This window comes from Pleuronectes platessa, chromosome 13 (genome assembly GCF_947347685.1).
Source record: "Pleuronectes platessa chromosome 13, fPlePla1.1, whole genome shotgun sequence".
Classification (NCBI taxonomy): Eukaryota; Metazoa; Chordata; class Actinopteri; order Pleuronectiformes; family Pleuronectidae; genus Pleuronectes; species Pleuronectes platessa.
In genome coordinates, this window is record NC_070638.1 from 24,756,231 (window position 1) to 24,777,400 (window position 21,170).

General features: G+C 43.2%; 1 protein-coding gene and 1 pseudogene across 1 annotated transcript in view; one reads left to right on the forward strand and one right to left on the reverse strand.

Annotated features, from left to right (window-relative positions):
* dlgap1a (discs, large (Drosophila) homolog-associated protein 1a) overlaps positions 1 to 3,108 on the reverse strand; it is a 141,937-nt gene extending 138,829 nt beyond the window's left edge. The window contains exon 1 of the mRNA XM_053438941.1: positions 2,981 to 3,108. The gene's annotated coding sequence lies outside the window, so the exon portion shown is untranslated. The remainder of the gene's footprint in view (positions 1 to 2,980) is intronic.
* The window catches only part of LOC128455258 (uncharacterized), a 35,880-nt pseudogene extending 18,089 nt beyond the window's left edge, over positions 1 to 17,791 (forward strand).
* The last annotated feature ends 3,379 nt before the right edge of the window (positions 17,792 to 21,170 follow it).

The following is a 21,170-nucleotide window of genomic DNA, read 5'->3' on the forward strand; positions in this document are numbered from 1 at the left end:
TATGTTTAGGCTATTTAAACTATATTTAGTCCCTGTATAACAAACTCAATGGATATGGGCACTAGGCCAATAATGACAATAGCAAACTCCCTTATCAATTAACTGCATAAAACAGCACTTCACATTTAAAACTGAATCATCAATATGGGAGCTAATAATAGGCCACACAGAATGGTAACTCTCACAAAACTCTCCCTGGTATAACATAAACTTTGTGTTCACATGAAATTACAGTCACCTGTTACAAACAGGAACATCATACAGGTATAAAAGAAAATACAAAAGCCGGCACTGAAAAGGCAAAAATAAAACTATCAGTTCAACCCCCCATTGCAGGCCTGTTAACTGGGTTCTTTGGCGCCCAATAAGGGCTACTCACGACCACCTGGTTTGTGGCGCGTGCACCGATAATATTGCCAGCTAACCGGCAATCGTTCCTGGCCAACTGGTCGTCCCAAGTAGCTGAATGGAACCGCTAGCGTTCCCGGTAGCTAGCGGCGCTATTAAGTGGCGTAGCTTCCTCAAAGGAACCACGAGCGTCCGGGTTGCTCGGGTGCTATTTGAGCAGCACGTTATCTTGCTAGATGACGGCGGTACACCTCCGCTAAATCAGCTAGCACTGTATACCTGCACAATACTGAGCCAGCTAGATAACTCCAAAACGGAACATAAAATACTGTGCCCTTTCGCGAGCTGAATGAAAACAAAAAACTCTTAGGTACTAAACTGAAAGTGGCGTCACCTTCTTAATACTGCTGTAGCATCCTTATTAATGTCCCTCTTTTACTTCACTGTTACTTCAACTCAGTCGGTCTCCTTTCTCACCTCTTTTTCTCTCTGTGCTCTCCCGTGTGTTTGTTTTGATCCCGCCTCTCAACCAATAGGGAGTCACTATTCTTGAGTGATGGTCATTACCACCAACTGCTGACCATTTCACCTAACTAGCATGTTAGATTGACTACACTCTACCTATTTTACTTTTTTAACTTATTACTGAAACTATGTAGACATATGATTGCCCAACCATATCCCCTTGCTTTATCAACAGTTATTTAATTAGCATCTTTACACTTTAGGTATGGCAGACACCTTCAGATATGAGAGACCCCCTCAGATTTTTGACTTTGTTGCTTTCATGGGAGCTAGTCCTCACTCTCTGGGAGCTCGGCTCCCTCTGGCTCCCACGTAATTCGAACACTGGCGACAACATAGACTTTACAACTCACACACCAGCCGGAAGCTACTGGTCACTTCTGTGTGATTGTTCAGATTAGGCAGGGTTGTGATTCTATTGGGCTGTGATTGACACACATAAGAACACACACTCAAACAGACTGCACCTGCTGTTGTGGCAGCCTCTGGGGTTGGGCAGGGAGATGTGTTGCAGTTTTGGTTGATAATCGTTACAACCTACTATATTGTCGAACTGTTTGAGGAAGACTCACTAGTGACAAGGATTAATTCTGAAGTAGACTCTGGGGCATTTCCATTGGCCAAGCAGCCCACTCCAAACAGACATGTTTAGAACGGGCACAGAACAAGCAATCCTTAATGAACAACTAACTTATTAAAAGGTAATTTCAGCCCAAATAATATTTTTTCATACACAGTACACACACTAAGACAATTTTTCTTTTTTCTGATGAGGTTTTGAGATTATTTCTGGCTCCACAATGTAATTTGACTCAGTAATTGATTGAATGATTGATTTAACTGTTGAAATTAAATAACAGGAAGCAACTATGGGTAAAATGGCTCACTTCATATATGTGTTCTGTTTTTAGATAGTTTTTTTCTAGACTTGATGACCACTCAATGCACTTTTCACAACAGAAGTTAGCCTAAGAGAGAGCAACCAAATTTCTGAGTTCCGCTACAACTTCCTCTACAAAACTAAGCGAGAAAAGTGGAATGGGAGGGGGTGAGGTTTACTGACTACAGATATTCAAAGTGTAGCTATCGCTGTTTTATAAATATGAATGAAAAATGATTTGACTTCATTGAGCACCACAAACCTAAACAGGATTTAGCTTTGTCTGTGACTAATTATTTCATAGAGAAAAGCATATTAGGATGATAATACAATATTCTGCCATGTTGAATGTAGACACAAAGGTATGGGGCTTTATAGGTGACTCACTGATGCTAGTTCCATCCATTCATATGAAAGAAACTAGCTTAAATCAAAGTGATGTACCGTTGCCTATAATTGATCTAGCTTTCCATGCTGAGAGAGAATATAAAATAGAATATAAAAACTGCTCATCTCCTTCCATCGCCATTTGGTCTTGAATTATAAACATGCGGGGTCTACGTGTCCTCTCATCCTCAGCCACGGGCCACCGCCGACATGAGCTGCTCTGGGCCGCACAACTTCTCATTTAGGCGAAAAATTAGCACCCACATCCCTGCAGACATGACTGCGCCACGCAGCATCGATGACCGAGGACACCATGCAAACCTTCCACGCTGATAAATTATTGACAGTTGTGTATGTTTGTGTTTCCTTCATCCAGCTGTGGTACTCCCGTGTGGCGGCGAGCCCTGGACATACCACATACCATTTATCACACCTCAAAGCTACGGTCACAAACGAGTATCTTGGGCGAGTGTTGAAGACAAGAAGCCCCGTTGGTTCCGCTATACACATATGTCTCAGCGTTCATCCATCCAAACTTTGATTTGTATTTTAATGAATGGCGCGATGAGAGTGAGCGCAGTCTTCTCCATGTCGTATGAGGCATTGTATGACATTACATTTGGAAACAATAACGAGGCTACATGAAACTGGCAAAGATGGAACGGGCGACAGCAGCGTCTCACTGGGCTTCAACCGCCGTTAACGGCAATTCAGCTGAGAGCACCACCAGTGTGCAACATTCAAATATACACCTCTTTCCCGGTGTGCGTCATAGGCAGAGAGGTAGCGGTCACGCACTGAACCTAAATCTACCAGCTCGCAGTATAATGCTCGTCTTACCAGTAGCGGATCCTCACATCATCTCTTGACGGGGCCACCGGCATCCACATCCAAATGCACGTCCGTTCTTGGAAGAGAGGCACTAACGAAAGAGAGTCACTGGTGGAATGCATGTGTGTGTGTTAGTGTGTGTGGGTGGGTATGTGTCTGAGAGAGAGCGAGAGAGAGCGAGAGAGAGAGAGCGAGAGAGAGAGAGAGCAGGCGCACACGAGCATGTGGATGTGGGGAATCAAGTGATGCTCGATGCAAGTTAAACGCAATTAGTTCGGATGGTACCGGAAAACAGGTGATTGTCACTTTAAAGAATAAAAGCACACACACGTTCCGTCTGCAGCAAAGGAAAAAAAAAAACATTTAACTGATTTATTTACAAATATACAAGTTAAAAGGAAAGATCATCTGCGTTGCAATGTCAAGAACGTTTGGATATTTAATATATTATTATTATACTTTAAAATGTTGGCATTCTTTTCTCATCTTTTGACTGAGGTTTGGTTTCACAGCATCTCTCAGTCCTGTTAATATCACGGTTCGCCACGGCCTCAGTATTTTCCTGTCCCCTCCCTTGTCTCCATGTTTTGTCTGTGTGTTTTGGTGGACTCACCTGAATCACATTTACCTTATCAAGTCCATGCGGAGACCCCAGATCTTAATTTGTTTCATCCAGTCATTGGTTCTGTGCTCTCGTGCTCAGTCATGTGCATTTTCTACTTGGAATATTTGATCTTGCTGTTTGTTTTATGCCTTGTTAGTAATCTTTGCTTTTCTTGTTACTCTATTACAAGGAAGTGCATATTTGGATATCTGGTCCCGGTACTTGGAAACATAAGAACACCTGCCCAATAGAGGAACACCTCAACCACCTCAGTCTGCTTGGCTCAGAGTCAGCTACTGCTCTGCTCAGGGGTACACAGCTAAACATGTTATGAGGCTAGTCAGAAGGCTTCTCCGATTATTGGTTAACATTTGCTTGCCTTTCCTTAAGAAGAAAAAATAAAGCAATAATGGAAAAAACAGCAGCCATGAGCAACCATCTTTGTTTGTTGACACCATTTCAATCAATCAATCACATTTTTAACATATAGTCCATATTCACAAATCACAATTTGTCTCATAGGATTTTAACAAGGTGTGACATCCTCTGCCCTTAACCCACAACAAGAGTAAGGAAAAACTAATAAAACAACTTTTAACAGGGTAAAAATAACGTAGAAACCTCAGAGAGAGCCACATGTGAGGGATCCCTCCCCCAGGACAGATAAAAGAGCAATAGATACCTCATGTAATGGATAACATCAGAAAGATAATACCATTTTCAGCATTGATTAGAATAAACAGTCTGTAGCATAATGGAAGGTAAATTAATTGATGGATTATTGTCAGTAATGGAAGAGTGTGTGTGTAGACATCTTGTATATCAAGCAGTCTTGTTGTAATCATAGTCCACGGTCAGCAGCCACCAAGATCAGGTTCCACCATCACTATCGGACGCAACCATAGTCCACTATCCCTCAATCATGGTCCATCACCATTATCCACGATCAGATGTCAACACAATCCAGGATCTATAATTACTACAATCAGCCAGCACGATACAGGATTATCCTTGATTCGTGATCCACCATCATTATCCATGATGTGACCGCAGCCCTGCTCCTGGATCTGTGGACGATAAGGCAAAGGGAGTCCGGGAAGTAAGTCAAGTCAGTAACATGTATTGATGAGATATTTATTTTCCTGGTTCTTGTCAGGACACGTGCTGCAGCATTTTGGACAAGCTGCAGAGTCTTTAACGATTTACTGCTGGAGCCTGATAATAAGGAATTACATTAATCAAGTCTGGATCTAACAAACGCTTGGACAAATTCTGCATCTCTCTGAGATACAGTGCCTTGCATAAGTATTCACCCCCCTTGGACTTTTTCCCATTATGTACTGTTACTAACTGGAATTCAAATAGACTTAAATAAACTTTTTCCCGTTTGATCAACAAAACATGCATAGTACTTTGGAGGTGCAAAATAAATTTTATTGTGACACAAACAATAATGAGAACAAAAAAGTTGACATCTGTTGGGTGCATAAGTATTCACCCCCCTGTGTCAATACTTGGTAGAACCCCCTTTCGCTGCAATTACAGCTGCAAGTCTTTTGGGGTATGTCTCTACCAGCTTTGCACATCTAGAGATGGAAAGGTTTGTCCATTCTTCTTGGCAAAAAAGATGAAGCTCAGTCAGATTGGATGGAGACCGTCTGTGAACCGCAATCCTCAAGTCTTGCCATAGATTCTCTATTGGATTGAGGTCTGGGCTTTGACTGGGCCATTTTAAGACATTAACATTCTTTAATCCAAACCATTCCTTTGTAGCTCTGGCTGTATGTTTAGGGTCATTGTCCTGCTGGAAGATGAACCTCCGCCCCAGTCTCAAGTCTTTTGCAGACTGCATCAGATTTTCTTCAAGGATTTCCCTGTATTCGGCTCCATCCATCTTTCCCTCTATTCTGACCAGTTTCCCTGTACCTGCTGAAGAGAAGCATCCCCACAGCATGATGCTACCACCAACATGTTTCACTGTTGGGATGGTGTGCTCAGGGTGATGGGCAGTGTTGGGTTTTCACCACACATAGCGTTTTGCATTGAGGCCAAAAAGTTCAATTTTGGTCTCATCTGACCAGAGCACCTTCTTCCACATGTTTGCTGTGTCTCCCACATGGCTTCTGGCAAACTCCAAACGGGATTTTTTATGGATCCCTTTCAACAATGGCTTTCTTCTTGCCACTCTTCCATAAAGGCCAGATTTGTGGGGTAGACGACTAATAGTTGTCCTGTGGACAGATTCTCCCACCTCAGCTGTGGATCTCTGCAACTCCTCCAGAGTAACCATGGGCCTCCTGGTTGCTTCTCTGATTAATTTTCTCCTTGTCCGACTCTTCAGTTTGGGTGGACGGCCTCCTCTTGGTAGGTTTGCGGTTGTGCCATATTCTTTCCATTTTCTTATGATGGATTTTATGGTGCTCAGAGAGATGTTCAAAGCTCTGGATACTTTTTTATAACCTAACCCTGCTTCATATTTCTCCACAACTTTATCCCTGACCTGTTTGGTGAGCTCCTTGGTCTTCATGATGCTGTTTGTTCAGTAATGATCTCCAACTAACTCTGAGTCTGTCACAGAACAGGTGTATTTATACTGAGATTAAATTGCAGACAGGTGGACCCTATTTACTAATTATGTGACTTGCAAATGTGACTTGTGAATGCAATTGGTCGCACCAGATCTTTGTTAGGGGTTTCACAGTAAAGGGGGTGAATACATATGCACTCAACACTTTTCAGATTTTTATTTGTAAATAATTGTGAAATCCATGTAATATTTCCCCCCACTTCCAAATGATGCACTATTTTGTGTTGGTCCATTACATAAACTCACGATGAAATAAATTTTAATCTGTGGTTATACCATGACAAAATGTAGAAAAGTCCAAAGGGGGTGAATACTTATGCAAGGCACTGTAGGACATATAAGATAGGAAAGAAGACGGCCTTAGAAATTTGTTTTTAATGGGAATTAAAGGAGAAATCGGTAGCGAAGACACTCCAGAATATTTTACTGTTTTTGGGGCAATGTTGTCTTAAGAACCTTTACCATGTGTTTAGGGCCAAGTATTAGAACCTCTTTTTTTTTCTGAGTTTAATAAGAGAAAATTGCTTGAAGTTTAGTTAATTGATTACACTGTTCGGGTTTTATTGACTATAACTGAATGTGTCCTGATAATGTTTCCTTGTGGAAGCATATATAATGAGAATAAAATTGGGCCTAGCACAGCACCCTGAGGAACACTGTGGTTAACTTTGGTGCGCACAGATGACTCATCATTAATCTTCACAAATCTGAATTGATCTGAAAAGTAGGATTTAAACCAGTTTAGGGCGGTTCCTTTAATGTTAATTAACTGTTCCAGTCTCTTGAATAAAATGTGATGATCAATTGTGTTGAATGCTGCACTAAGATCTAACAGAACGAGGAAAGACACAAATCTCTGATCTGAAGCTATTAGAAGGTCATTAGTGACGTTTGCCGAGCCTGTCTCTGTGATTAGCTCTAAACCCCGACTGAAAGTTTTCTTATACATTACTTTCCTGAAGAAACTCCAGGTGTGGAGGCTGAGCAGTTTGCTCAAATGGCCAGCTCCGCGATTGAAAAAGGGGATAGGACCTGATAAAAAGACAGACTTTTCACAGTTTTTTTAGTGCACTCGGATTCTTGTTGGGTTGTGTCGTTTTTTCCAACATGATTCTTTTAATGGAGGTGGGGAGTGATGGCAGTAGATGAACGGGTTTATTCAGAATGACGGGTGCCCGATCGGCCCTAGCCACAGGTGGAGAAGAAGCAGCGGCGAGGGGAGAAGCCATAGGAGCCGGGACTGAGGAGGCATTGCCAGGATGGCGGGAGGCTCGTCTGCCAGGAGCGAGTAGCATTTGGAGAGGGTTAAAGGAGGCTGTGAACCCCTTGCACCCAGCTCTCATATACAGTGCCTTGCATAAGTATTCACCCCCTTTGGACTTTTCTACATTTTGTCATGGTATACCCACAGATTAAAATGTATTTCATCATGAGTTTATGTAATGGACCAACTCAAAATAGTGCATCATTTGGAAGTGGGGGGAAATATTACATGGATTTCACAATTATTTACAAATAAAAATCTGAAAAGTGTTGAGTGCATATGTATTCACCCCCTTTACTGTGAAACCCCTAACAAAGATCTGGTGCGACCAATTGCATTCACAAGTCACATTTGCAAGTCACATAATTAGTAAATAGGGTCCACCTGTCTGCAATTTAATCTCAGTATAAATACACCTGTTCTGTGACGGACTCAGAGTTTGTTGGAGATCATTACTGAACAAACAGCATCATGAAGACCAAGGAGCTCACCAAACAGGTCAGGGATAAAGTTGTGGAGAAATATGAAGCAGGGTTAGGTTATAAAAAAATATCCAGAGCTTTGAACATCTCTCTGAGCACCATAAAATCCATCATAAGAAAATGGAAAGAATATGGCACAACCGCAAACCTACCAAGAGGAGGCCGTCCACCCAAACTGAAGAGTCGGACAAGGAGAAAATGAATCAGAGAAGCAACCAGGAGGCCCATGGTTACTCTGGAGGAGTTGCAGAGATCCACAGCTGAGGTGGGAGAATCTGTCCACAGGACAACTATTAGTCGTGTACTCCACAAATCTGGCCTTTATGGAAGAGTGGCAAGAAGAAAGCCATTGTTGAAAGGGATCCATAAAAAATCCCGTTTGGAGTTTGCCAGAAGCCATGTGGGAGACACAGCAAACATGTGGAAGAAGGTGCTCTGGTCAGATGAGACCAAAATTGAACTTTTTGGCCTCAATGCAAAACGCTATGTGTGGCGAAAACCCAACACTGCCCATCACCCTGAGCACACCATCCCAACAGTGAAACATGGTGGTGGTAGCATCATGCTGTGGGGATGCTTCTCTTCAGCAGGTACAGGGAAACTGGTCAGAATAGAGGGAAAGATGGATGGAGCCAAATACAGGGAAATCCTTGAAGAAAATCTGATGCAGTCTGCAAAAGACTTGAGACTGGGGCGGAGGTTCATCTTCCAGCAGGACAATGACCCTAAACATACAGCCAGAGCTACAAAGGAATGGTTTGGATTAAAGAATGTTAATGTCTTAAAATGGCCCAGTCAAAGCCCAGACCTCAATCCAATAGAGAATCTATGGCAAGACTTGAAGATTGCGGTTCACAGACGGTCTCCATCCAATCTGACTGAGCTTCATCTTTTTTGCCAAGAAGAATGGACAAACCTTTCCATCTCTAGATGTGCAAAGCTGGTAGAGACATACCCCAAAAGACTTGCAGCTGTAATTGCAGCGAAAGGGGGTTCTACCAAGTATTGACACAGGGGGGTGAATACTTATGCACCCAACAGATGTCAACTTTTTTGTTCTCATTATTGTTTGTGTCACAATAAAATGTATTTTGCACCTCCAAAGTACTATGCATGTTTTGTTGATCAAACGGCAAAAAGTTTATTTAAGTCTATTTGAATTCCAGTTAGTAACAGTACATAATGGGAAAAAGTCCAAGGGGGGTGAATACTTATGCAAGGCACTGTAGATCAGCTACCGCGGCTGCTGGATCCTTTGGGCGAGCTGGCACAATGCCAGTGTCCATCGAGGCCAGACAAGGAAGGGTGGCTGCAGACGCCTAGACCATCCGGGACACAAGGAATGAGGGCGATCGGGCGCCTAGACAGCAAGACTTATGGATTGCATCGATGCAATGTGCTTTGACTGGGCAGCAGCTAAGGGAAACAAGGCCTTCAATCAACATATCCTTTTTTCCGTTGTTCAGATTTTAGGGGTAGATGTCTTCCCTTAACTGTGAGTACTAGCGTTTGCAGTCCAAACACAGAGCCCCTATAGTTCTATTTATTCCAGGCATAACTCAAAAAACACAATCTTTAAATGGTAAACTTAAAACGATAAGACAAAAGTAATCCCATGATCGGTAAATGAATACATTTTTTTAAAGGTGTTCTCGGACATAAGTTCTCGCTCTTCCGTGAGAGCTTCCAATTGGGAAGACCAGTTCTTAAAATAACTTTAATATAATCCTTAATCCAGTTCAAATGTTTGGTTAAAAAGACCAGGATCTAAAAGTGGTTCGTAAAAATGTGGCCTAAAACTGGTTAAAAACTAGATAAAAAGTCTGCTCTCATTTACAGCTGTCAGTGAACACATTCATCCCCTTCATGTAGGAGATTGTGTACTAATCATATCTGGAAAAGGGTCTCTATCTCGTATAGGTGGAAAGGCCCGTTCCAAGTGGTGTTAAAACCAGAACAGCCCTAAGGCTGAAGCAGAATTGCAGAATTTGCATTGACCATTTATGGTTGAAAGTGGGCGTGTGGAGGGCAGATTTAGAGGCAGATCTACGTACAAACGTTTCCAGGTGGACTGTGATTTATAAAGCGAAAATTTTGTTCGGTTTTAAAAATCTGAATGTGAGATCAGAGCTCGGTCACATGAAGCAGCCGCTCAGTGACTGACTGCTTCTTATCTATGGAAACAGTGAAAACATAGAGCTTCAGTATCTGTGTTCACCTCCAGTCTGACCTGCTCTCGCTTTTTGTTTTAATATTTCGCCAACTAAATTATATAGTTTTAAGCTATTAGGCTGCAGCTATAAGTTTTTATTTATTTCAAAATAGGGTACTTCTTATTTCATAAATTTTTCACAAATATGGGGAGAAATCAAATAGCCCTACAAAGTTCTGTGTTTAATTTATTTCAAAGTAGGCCGACACTTGCCTGTGTATTTTGTTTGTTTGTTATTTTGATGCTTGTCTGTTTGAGTAGCAAACAGTAAAATTGAATTGATCTTCCTGAGAAGACGATAGAGAAATTCCTGCATGACTTCACCCCTGTAGGTGGGGCCATCCATTTTTGTTTCTATCTGTAGATAAATCCCTAATGCTTTCCATAATTTCAGTTACAAGTCTGATTTCTATAATCAGACAGTGAATTTTTGGGTCTTATAAGTGTGCCTCTGTTGCTTTAACTCCTTAGATAATTAAGACATTCCAAATTCACTTTATTTTTGAACTTGTCATGTTCCTATTTGATTATTAAACTGTTAATATCCCAAGGATTCGAGGGTCTAAAGCTCTTGGTCAGTTGGTAATTGTAATTATAAAATATATGTGTTTGGATTTTATCAATTCAATTAGAGCAGGGGTTGGGAATACAAGGATATTTCATCAGACACACGAGGCAATTCATAAACATACACAAACACACAGACACACACACACACAATAGAGGAAAGCTGGAATACTAACTCTAAACATCCCATCAACGTTTTCTTCACTGGTAACATATATCCTGTTGCAAATGTTAATATTTATTCAAAAGCAATTTTTTGTCAACAGGGCCAGAGAATCTTGTCAGTGGTTTAAAATGAGTTTAAAGATATGACAATAATATAATTTATAGCAATAATTCCTGGGACATTATATAGGCCTACTATAATATTGATTCATAATGCTCCAAGTTAGAGGTTTCCTTGCACAGTCTGACGGAAATCTAGAGATACAAGAGGCTGGAAACAGCTAAGTTATCTACGTGTTTTTATTAAGGGGCTTTCTGCAGAAAAGATCAACACAGGGAGTCACAAGGATCTCAGAGTGATGATGCAGAACAGTCAAAAACAAAGATCTTATATAGGAGGACTTAGGGCTGTCTCTCTGAACCAATCCAGACTGGTTCCATTAGTGGGGAAGGAGACGAATCTAAACATTAGCAGCTGATTCACATGTGTTTCCTTAGGTGATAAGAAGACATACACTCCTTCTTTTGATGGGTAGTTAAGTCGCAAAAGGTCTCACTGTATTCACAAACAGTTCAGACCATAAAACAACTCAAGTCATAAAACATTTGGTGTATGTAAATACAAGTCATAAAAGTATCTTGACAAGGCTGCAGAAACTTACTTTCCAAATACAAAATACTTTGTTAACCATACTTAGTTAATTTGTCTATTACAACAGTTACACATATTCAAGCAAAATTTTGATTGTACAATGATGTATCCTTAACTGAATATATATTTAATCAAATTCCATCAAGACCTTGTGAATTGTAATTGATTAATATAATAAACATATACTTAGTAAAGCCCTCAATGGATGTTATAAACATTTGAATGGCTCTTAATGAAAAAAAAGGGTCCACATTCCTGAATTAGAGGTAATATTTGGTGCTATTCAAATGGAACTGAATAATAAAGGTTTGAATGTGATTTTGGGTTTGAAATATTGATGTCAGAATGCGCAAAATGGCAAACGTGAACCCAAAAGCAAGACACCTGAGCAGTTGTAGGGAATAACAAGAGTTCTGGTTTAATGGAATGATCAGGGTTCAAAAGCCAGGCAGACAGTCAGAGATATCAAACAAATCCGGCAGGCAAAAGGGAGTCCAGGGTCCAGAAGGCAGGTCAGAGCAGAGATCAGGCAGAAGAGTGAAACAAGGGATAACGCTGGAAAGCTAGGAACAAACTCACTAGACGATCTGGCAAAGAACACAGGAAATGGGCCGGTATAAATACACTAGGTGACTGATGACTGATGGAAAGCAGGTGAGTCTGGGGGTGGAGCAGGTAATGAGATCCGTCGGGAGTGGCTGATTTCGGGGGAAGTGGCGGAATTCTGAAATTACATGAGAATTAGTACATGAAAAACAAAATAACAGAAAATGACAATGTTATGAGCTGACTGAAGGTGTGAAAGTTGATGTATGTTGATATATATGTATCTTTCAATATACGTAGTAGTTCCCTTTATGTATCACTGGACTTAATAAATAATGAGTACTTATCGTTGATGATCTTTCTGGAGCTGAGAAGAAAAGAGGATAATTAACAAAGGGCAACCCTGGTGGTTTTCAAACTCACTTGCTCGCTCTGACGATGGAAGAAGACAGAAGAAATCCTGCTGTTATGATTACAATTTGCCTCTTTGATTAACATTTAGGTTCATGTAATCGGATTGTTTTGACTCAAGAATTGTTCTGTTGTCCTTGTTATGATTATTATGTTATCATATATTCTCTGAATAACATCTTAAAAATAAGCAGGACTAATTGGTTGCTGCAGAGCTCTTAGTCAAATTGGCAGAGAGATGTTTGCCTTCGACATCCCTCTTTTATAAACTGAAAGTGCCCCATCTCCCAATGTTAACTTTGGCCTGTGTGGTTCATGCTCATTGGTGTTTCCATGACAACAGTCTTGAGCTTGGGCCGTTGCCCCAAAGAGCAGAGAGGGACAGCGGAGCAGCATTTCATAGGGCAAGCACACAGACAGAAACACACATGAATCTAATTACTCCAAAACAAGACTATAATGCTTGTGAGTCAAGCTATTCACACACACATTCACGCTACTTTGCATATAAAATTAAATAAAATATATTTTGTCACAAAGTACAGATGTATTGAGCTTTCTGCACAACAGCGCCATCTGGATCTGGTGGGGCAGTGCCCCCCGTGCCCCTAATATAGAAACTCCACTGGTTTTATCCATTGTATTGTACAGCTTTTGTCATTTTGTCATTTCTCTGCTGAACAGAGAATAGATCCTGTCTAGATCCATACTCCTTTATCTTCCAGCAATACCCAAGGTCAGGTTATAGATTAGGGGCCAACCAACAGTACATTGTAGTGTCTACGTTGAAGGACTTTCTTACCCAATTCAGTTGCCTCAGAGAGAGAAGCACCAAACTCCAACTCTTTTCTTACTTGGGATGAACTATCCAATAGGATGCAAACACCTACATTTAACATATAGAAAGTGACAGCAATTTTAGCCTTTCATTGATGTGCTGTTAGAAAGGGTGAAGCAAGTACAGGGAGATTTATGGGGAAGCTGTCGGAGACTTCTTCAGACTTGGGGTGACAATAGCTCATGTTCCTCTTCAACGGCTCTTCCGGCTCCCTGTACACTGTTGTGCATGTCGGTGAACTTAATGAATCAGTTTTCATATAATAAACGTGAACGTCACTTTCACTCACATTCATCATTAAATCATCATCGTATCAGGCCATCATGAAATACCAGGAGCGGGCGAGTTTGTGTGCTGTGGACCCGGGGCTTCGCCCCCCGCCCCCGCTCACATGCTCAGAGAGACACACGCAGTGAGATCAGATATCGTCACGTAAAGCAGCCGGTCAGCAGTGGTGTATAAAGTACTTGAAAGCCATACTTGAGTAAAAGTACATGTACCAAAATAAAAAATGCATACCCCAGATGCTGAGGTTCAAATCTGAACTACTGGGAAAACAAAGAATCAACACAACAGAATAAAGAAGTGCCTCTTGTGTCTATCAGAACAATAATAGACCACAGTATAACCACTAAAAAAATTCTGTAAATATCACTTAACATGGACCTTTCATCAGTAGCAGGGATGATACACAATTCCCCTGATAACTCAGCAAAGGGAAACTAGGCACACAAAATAAGATGGTTTCTCTTTTGTTAACAGCCTGCACAGTGCAGGTACAGAGAAGGAAAAAAATCACTGGACACAGTCTAGTTTTGCTGCCAAATTTCAGACCGAATAATTAAGACCGAACCGAGCTCCTGCATGAGTACAGGAATATATTGATGGGGAATGTGCATCTGTTGATCACGTCCCTGCCCTTTGTACATATCGCTACTACCCAGTGGATGGTTTAGTGAGGTCCTCGGATCGGCTCCGCCAGAGTCGGTCACGGCCCTGGCGGAGCGCTGAGAGCAATATGATCTAGTTTCTAGAGGAAATATAACTTTTAACAAAGTTACTGAAGGTGAACCTGAGGAGGGATCATTACCGGTACAGCCTTTTCGACCCTGGTCGACCAAGACAGCCCGACCAACCTCCGGTCTCGCGCAGCCCCCTTGACGGCAAACACGCCGCCGGACCTGCAGCGGGCACGCGAGTGAGCGAGAGAGAGGTGCGCCGTGCGTAGAGGCGCGCGTTTCGCCAACCTCCGCTGCTCAAGTAACAAGCCAGATTTGAGAATGTAAGAAGTAGAAGGTACAGATATTTGTGTTCGAATGTAGCGAGTAAAAGTAAAAAGTCGTCAGAAAAAGAAATACTCACGTAAAGGACAGATATGTGAAAAATCTACTTAAGTACAGTAACGAAGTATAACGAAGTATTTCTACTTTTTTATACTTCCCACCACTGCCGGTCAGTGACTTACCTGCTGGTTCTTTTCAGTGGAAACAGTTAAAACACAGAGTTTCTCTGGTCGCAGCTGCTCAGAGATCAGCGCCGCATCTTCTTGATCAGAGCAGAAGCTGCAGTTTGTTTGTACCGAGCTTCAGTTTCTGTGTCCGTCTCCAGTCTGACATGCTCTCACTTTTTGTTTTCATATATCGTCAACTTGTAGTGTTTTCTGTTAACTGCTGGATCTCTGTTTTCATGTGTGCACTCTGTTTCTCCTTGTGTTCTGTTTCCTGTTTTATTTTGTAGTCTCTCCTTCCTTGTGTGTTTCCAGCTTCTCGGGTGTGTCACTTCCTTTCGGTGATTGTCTTCCCAGTCCTCATGTGTTTCACCTGTGCGTAATTGCCCCTTCCTTTCCTTTGTATTTAAGCCTCTGTGTTTCCCTTTGTCCCCTGTCGGTTCGTACTCGTTATTTTCTACTCGTTGTTGTGCTACTCGTTCTACACGTAGTCTTCTTTAGGTTTGTTTATTCATGCTGTCTCGACCAGCTTCTCCTGCTTCCTTGTTCTCTGTGCGCCTTGTCACCAGAGTTTACCTGTGAGTGTTAATGTTTTTTTTTTTGTATATTAAATCCCGTTTTTTTTATAACCTCTGCATCCTGGGTCCATCTCCTCCACCAAACCGTAACAACTAAAATATATCTTTCAAGCTATTAGGTTGCAGCTATATGTTCTTATTTCATAGATTTCCCACAAATGTGGGGAGGACTCAAATAGTCCTGCATAGTTATGTGTTAAAAAATGTTCAGAGTAGGCCTACACTTGCCTGTGTATTTTTTCTCCTTTTCATAAGAGTTTGGTGTTTTCTTTTGTTATAACAGGTAAAAATAGCAATAAAATGTCAACAGTTTTCTTTATTATTGTGTTATAATTTCATAAATGCAACAAATTACATACAATTTATACATATATATATAGATAGATAGTACAACGGTATATACAACATTATAAGCTCCGTTATCAAATATGCTTTGCGACTCCAGAAAATTTTGATTTGGGGGAAGAGGGGACAAAATTACCAAGATGGCGGCGCGTGCACAACGCGAGGCTCAGCGTCTCTCCAGATTTAGCAAAATAGTTATTATCTGCCTACTCGTTTCAAGTCTGTTCACTCAGAACAGTCTTGCGAATACTGTCTACAGCCGACAGGATCTTTTAGACATCGAATCTTGTTCATCTAACCACTTTTTCGATGGTCCAAGGCTCATTCCCGAGATCGTCAGAGCTACCGAGGCTACCAACCCGGCGTCGCCGACAGGAAGTGCTCACAGGCGGCGTTGAGATCGTAAACAAAGACAGGGGAAGAGAGGTGGGCTAAGGGCTAAGCTAAAGCTAACTCCTCACCGGCTATCTCTACCGAGCCTTTTCCGCACCAATGTTCGGTCTCTGGCAAACAAAATGGATGAGCTGCGGCTGTGGATCACCACACACAAATGGATTATGGACTGCAACATCATGATTTTCACAGAAACATGGCTCAACAGCAGCGTTCCCGATAGCGCCGTCGAGCTAACGGGGCACTACCTCCTTGGGGCGGACAGAACAGCTGATGACTCCGGTAAGACCAGAGGTGGGGGACTGTGCATCTATGTGAACAAAGCTTGGTGCATGGACACTGTCATCATTGAGAGTCACTGCTCTCCTAACCTGAAATATCTCATGGTTAAGTGCAGACCGTTTTATCAGCCCAGAGAGTTTACATCAACTGTTGTGACTGCAGCCTACATCCCCCCGATGCTAATGCTAAGCTGGCAATGAAAGAACTGCATGCTGCCATTAGCAAACGACAGGCTTCACACCCAGAGGCAGCCTTTATTGTTGCGGGTGACTTCAACCACTCCAGCCGGAAGACTGTACTCCCCAAATTCCACCAACATGTCTCCTGTGCAACGAGAGGAGTCAAGACTTTGGACCATGTTTACACCAGCATGGCTGGTGCTTAAAAAGCCGTCCCCCTCCCCCATCTAGGACAGTCTGACCACCTCTCCTTGTTTCTACTCCCAAATACACACCACTCATCAAACGTGTGAAACCCACAGTGAGGATAGTTAAAGTGTGGCCAGAGGGAGCAGACACTGAACTCCAGCTCCTTTTCGAACACACAGACTGGAGGGCGTTTGCCGTTCAGGCCAAACTGGACTCCCACATGGAGATCGACTCATATGCCTCTTCCGTTCTGGACCACATCAACACCAACATCAACAGTGTCACCACCCTCAAACAAATTACTACATTCCCTAACCAGAAGCCATGGATGAACAGAGAGGTTCGTCTACTGCTGAAGGCACGAGACACCGCTTTCAGATCAGGTGATCTGACGACATTGCCCTTGCTTCCAACAAAACAGTCAGGAACTTGGGAGTGATCTTCGATTCTGATTTATCCTTTAATAGTCACTTAAAACAAATTTCTAGAACCGCCTTTTTCCACTTGCGTAATATCTCAAAAATCAGACATGTCCTTTCGCAAAAAGATGCAGAAAAACTAGTCCATGCCTTTGTTACATCGAGACTGGACTATTGTAATTCATTACTATCAGGCTCCAGCAGTAAGTCGTTAAAGACTCTACAGCTTGTCCAAAATGCCGCAGCACGTGTCCTGACGAGAACAAAGAGAAGAGAGCACATTTCTCCAGTATTAGCATCGCTACACTGGCTTCCAGTTAAATCTAGAATAGAATTTAAAATTCTCCTCCTCACCTTCAAGGCCCTTAATAATACAGCGTCTTTTTACCTTAAAGAGCTGTTAGTACCCACTAGAGCACTCCGCTCCCAGAATTTAGGCCTACTTGTCGTCCCTAAAGTCTCTAAAAGTAGAGTAGGAGCCAGAGCTTTTAGCCATCAAGCTCCTCTGCTGTGGAATAAACTACCACTTTCAGTTCGGGAGGCAGACACCATCTGTTCGTTTAAGAGTAGGCTCAAAACCTTCCTTTTTGATAAAGCTTATAGTTAGAGCTAATTAGTGCGGCAGAACGTTACTTGTTCTATTTTATGACACATGACACACAGAGCTTCTTTTCCCAGCTTCTCCTTCCTCTTCTCCATCCCTATCCCCCTTCCCCGGAATCCCTTTGCTTTATCACCCGCAGATCCAGGGCCTCTGTGGCCGCACCATGGATTGCGGTTTGTTGATCGCGCACCGGGGGTCGTGGTGATGGACCCAGTGTGGCGGATTCTGTGTTGTGTGGGCTGATAGTGGTGGTGGTGGCGGACCCTGTGTCGCTTTGGCATCAGGTACGGGCATTGGACCAGGACCGCGGCGGCGGCTCGTGGTGGGTGGCAGTGGACGGTGACTGAGGACTGGAGTGGCGTTCTGGTCTGGATGGTGGATCGTGGTCCTGCTGGTTGCTGACCATGGACTGTGATCGCAGCGGGACTGCTTGGCATGTCATGTTGGGGTTGTCCTTCGGGATGTTTACCCTCATCAAATGCTGCTAGAGACTTTAATCTTGATGATGTTTTCCTGCACTTGGCATCTATTGCACTTCTGTCCGTCCTGGGAGAGGGATCCCTCACTTGTGGCTCTCTGTGAGGTTTCTATGTATTTTTACCCTGTTAAAAGGGTTTTTAGTAGTTTTTCCTTACTCTTGCTGAGGGTTAAGGACAGATGATGTCACACCCTGTTAAAGCCCTATGAGACGAATTGTAATTTGTGAATATGGGCTATACAAATAAAATGTGATTGATTGATTGATTGATTGATTGATGCTCTGGCCTACAGTTCATCCAGGGCTGACCTGAAGAGGGGCATCAAGAAGGCCAAGCACTGCCACACGCTAAGGATTGAGGAGCACTTCAAGAACAACTCCGACCCCAGACGTATGTGGCAAGGCATCCAGGCTTTAACTGACTACAAACCCACCAACATCACCCCCAAAACAGCAATGCCTCCATCCCTGATGAGTTTAACAGCTTTTATGCTCGCTTCGACAGGGACAACCAGGAGGCGACCATCAAGGCTGTGCTCACTAAAGACCACCAGCCCCTCACACTCTCCTCCATCGACGTGTGTGCTGCACTGAGCAAGATCAATGCACGTAAGGCTGCTGGCCCTGATGGCATCCCCGGACGCGTGCTCAGGGCCTGTGCTGGGCAGCTAGCTGAGATCTTGACTGACATATTCAACCTGTCACTGGCCCAAGGAGCTGCCCCCACCTGCTTTAAAACCACCTCCATCGTGCCGGTGCCTAAACACTCCACTGCAGCGAGCCTCAATGACTTCCGCCCTGTTGCACTCACCCCCACCATTAATGAAGTGCTTCGAGAGGATGGTCCTGGCTCACCTCAAAACCTGTTTACCACCCACACTGGACCCCTTCCAATTCGCCTACCGCCAGAACAGGAGTACGGAGGATGCCATCTCCACGGCACTACACTCCGCACTTTCTCACCTGGACAATAACAACTCTTTTGTAATAATGCTGTTCATAGACTTCCGTTCAGCTTTCAACACGATCATCCCCTCCAAACTGATCACAAAACTTGGCGACCTAGGCATCAACTCTTCCCTCGGCATCAACTCTTCCCTATCCAACAGACCCAAGTCTGTTAGGTTAGAGAACCACACCTCCTCAACCCTCATCCTGAACACCGGCGTGCCACAGGGGTGTGTGCTAAGTCCTCTCCTCTACTCACTATTCACGTCTGACTGCATACCTGTACATGTAACTAATACTTTTGTCAAATTTGCATACAATACTACGTGGATTGGCCTCATCAGCAACAACGATGAGTCGGCCTACAGAGAAGAGGTCCAGCACCTGGCGGCGTGGTGCACTGACAACAACCTGGCTCTCAACACCAAGAAGACCAAAGAGCTCATCGTGGACTACAGGAAGAAAGGCGGCACACACACCCCCATCCATATCAACGTGACGGAGGTCGAGCGTGTCACCAGCCCTGAGGATGGCCCATCTGTCTCCTCAGATTCTGGTGAATTTCTACCACTGCACCATCGAGAGCATCCTCACCAACTGCATCTCAGTGTGGTATGGCAGCTGCTCAGTTGCGGACCGCAAATCACTGCAGAGGTTGGTGAAAACTGCCCAACGCATCAACGGTTCCTCACTCCCCACCATTGCAGCTGCCCAGAGCAAAAGATGTCTGCGGAGAGCGCGCAGCATCGTCAAGGACAGCTTACACCTCAGCCACAGCCTGTTTGCCCTCCTCCCTTCTGGGAAGCGCTACAGGGTCCTCCGTTCCCGAACCAGCAGGTTCAGGAACAGCTTCATCCCTGCGGCTGTCACCCTGCTGAAATACCTCTAGTGTATTCATAATTTTATATATTTATCTTGCTCTTAGTGTATTCATCATTCTTATATTATACCTTACCTCTTACAGTTTTTCACAATTGTTAACACACGTTTTTCAAAACAATAACGGCTTTCTCAAAACCGCACACAGACAACTGAAAACCTCACACACAAAATGCTAAACCTGACACTCCCTTTGCAAGATGACTCTTTGCCATCAAATCTCTTAACTGTTCAAAAAATGGAACTCGTGTTTTCATTTGGTACACACAGCCATATTTTCAAATGACACACACATACCATTCATTGAGTATACACAACTAAGCATTTGCTTGCACACTACCAAGCATTTACAGCACACTGAAGTGCAAAATTGAAAACACAATCATCAAAATGGAACACACCATATGAATGACAATGACTCTGGAGAATGAGCAATTTCTCCTTTTGTAAAATGTCTCAGTGTAGGCCTACTTTTTTCATAGTCAAACATAAAACAGCACACAAATATGCAGCATAAAAAGGTTTATTTCGGTACACACAAAGAACAGTACAGTACTGTAAACCGGCCTGCTCAACCCCCCCCTCACAAAAATTACAGTTTTTCACAATTGTTAACACACGTTTTTCAAAACAATAACGGCTTTCTCAAAACTGCACACAGAAAACTAAAAACCTCACACACAAAATGCTGACAGGCCTGGAGCAGTGGGACCCAGTCCTGTGGGTTCCGTTCATATACCTTCCACCTCCAAGCTGAAAATAATTCCTCAATAGGATTCAGGAAAGGAGAATAAAATGGAAGGTATAGAACGGGAAAATGTGGGTGGTCCTGGAACCACTCACGCAATTGAGCAGCCCGGTGGAAGCTCACATTGTCCCAGATGACAACGTGATCAATCCGCTGTGGGTCATCTATCTGGCCAGGTGGTACCAGCAGGTCATGCAGGCCATCCAGGAAGACGAGGAGACGGGCAGCGTTATAGGCCCCTAGGTGGGCATGACGGTGCAAGATCCCTTGGTGATTCATTGCAGCACACAGTGTGATGTTCCCACCACACTGGCCGGGGACCTCAACAATGGCCAGCTGGCCAATGAGGTTTCTGCCCCGTCGCCTCCTCTTCACCAGGTTG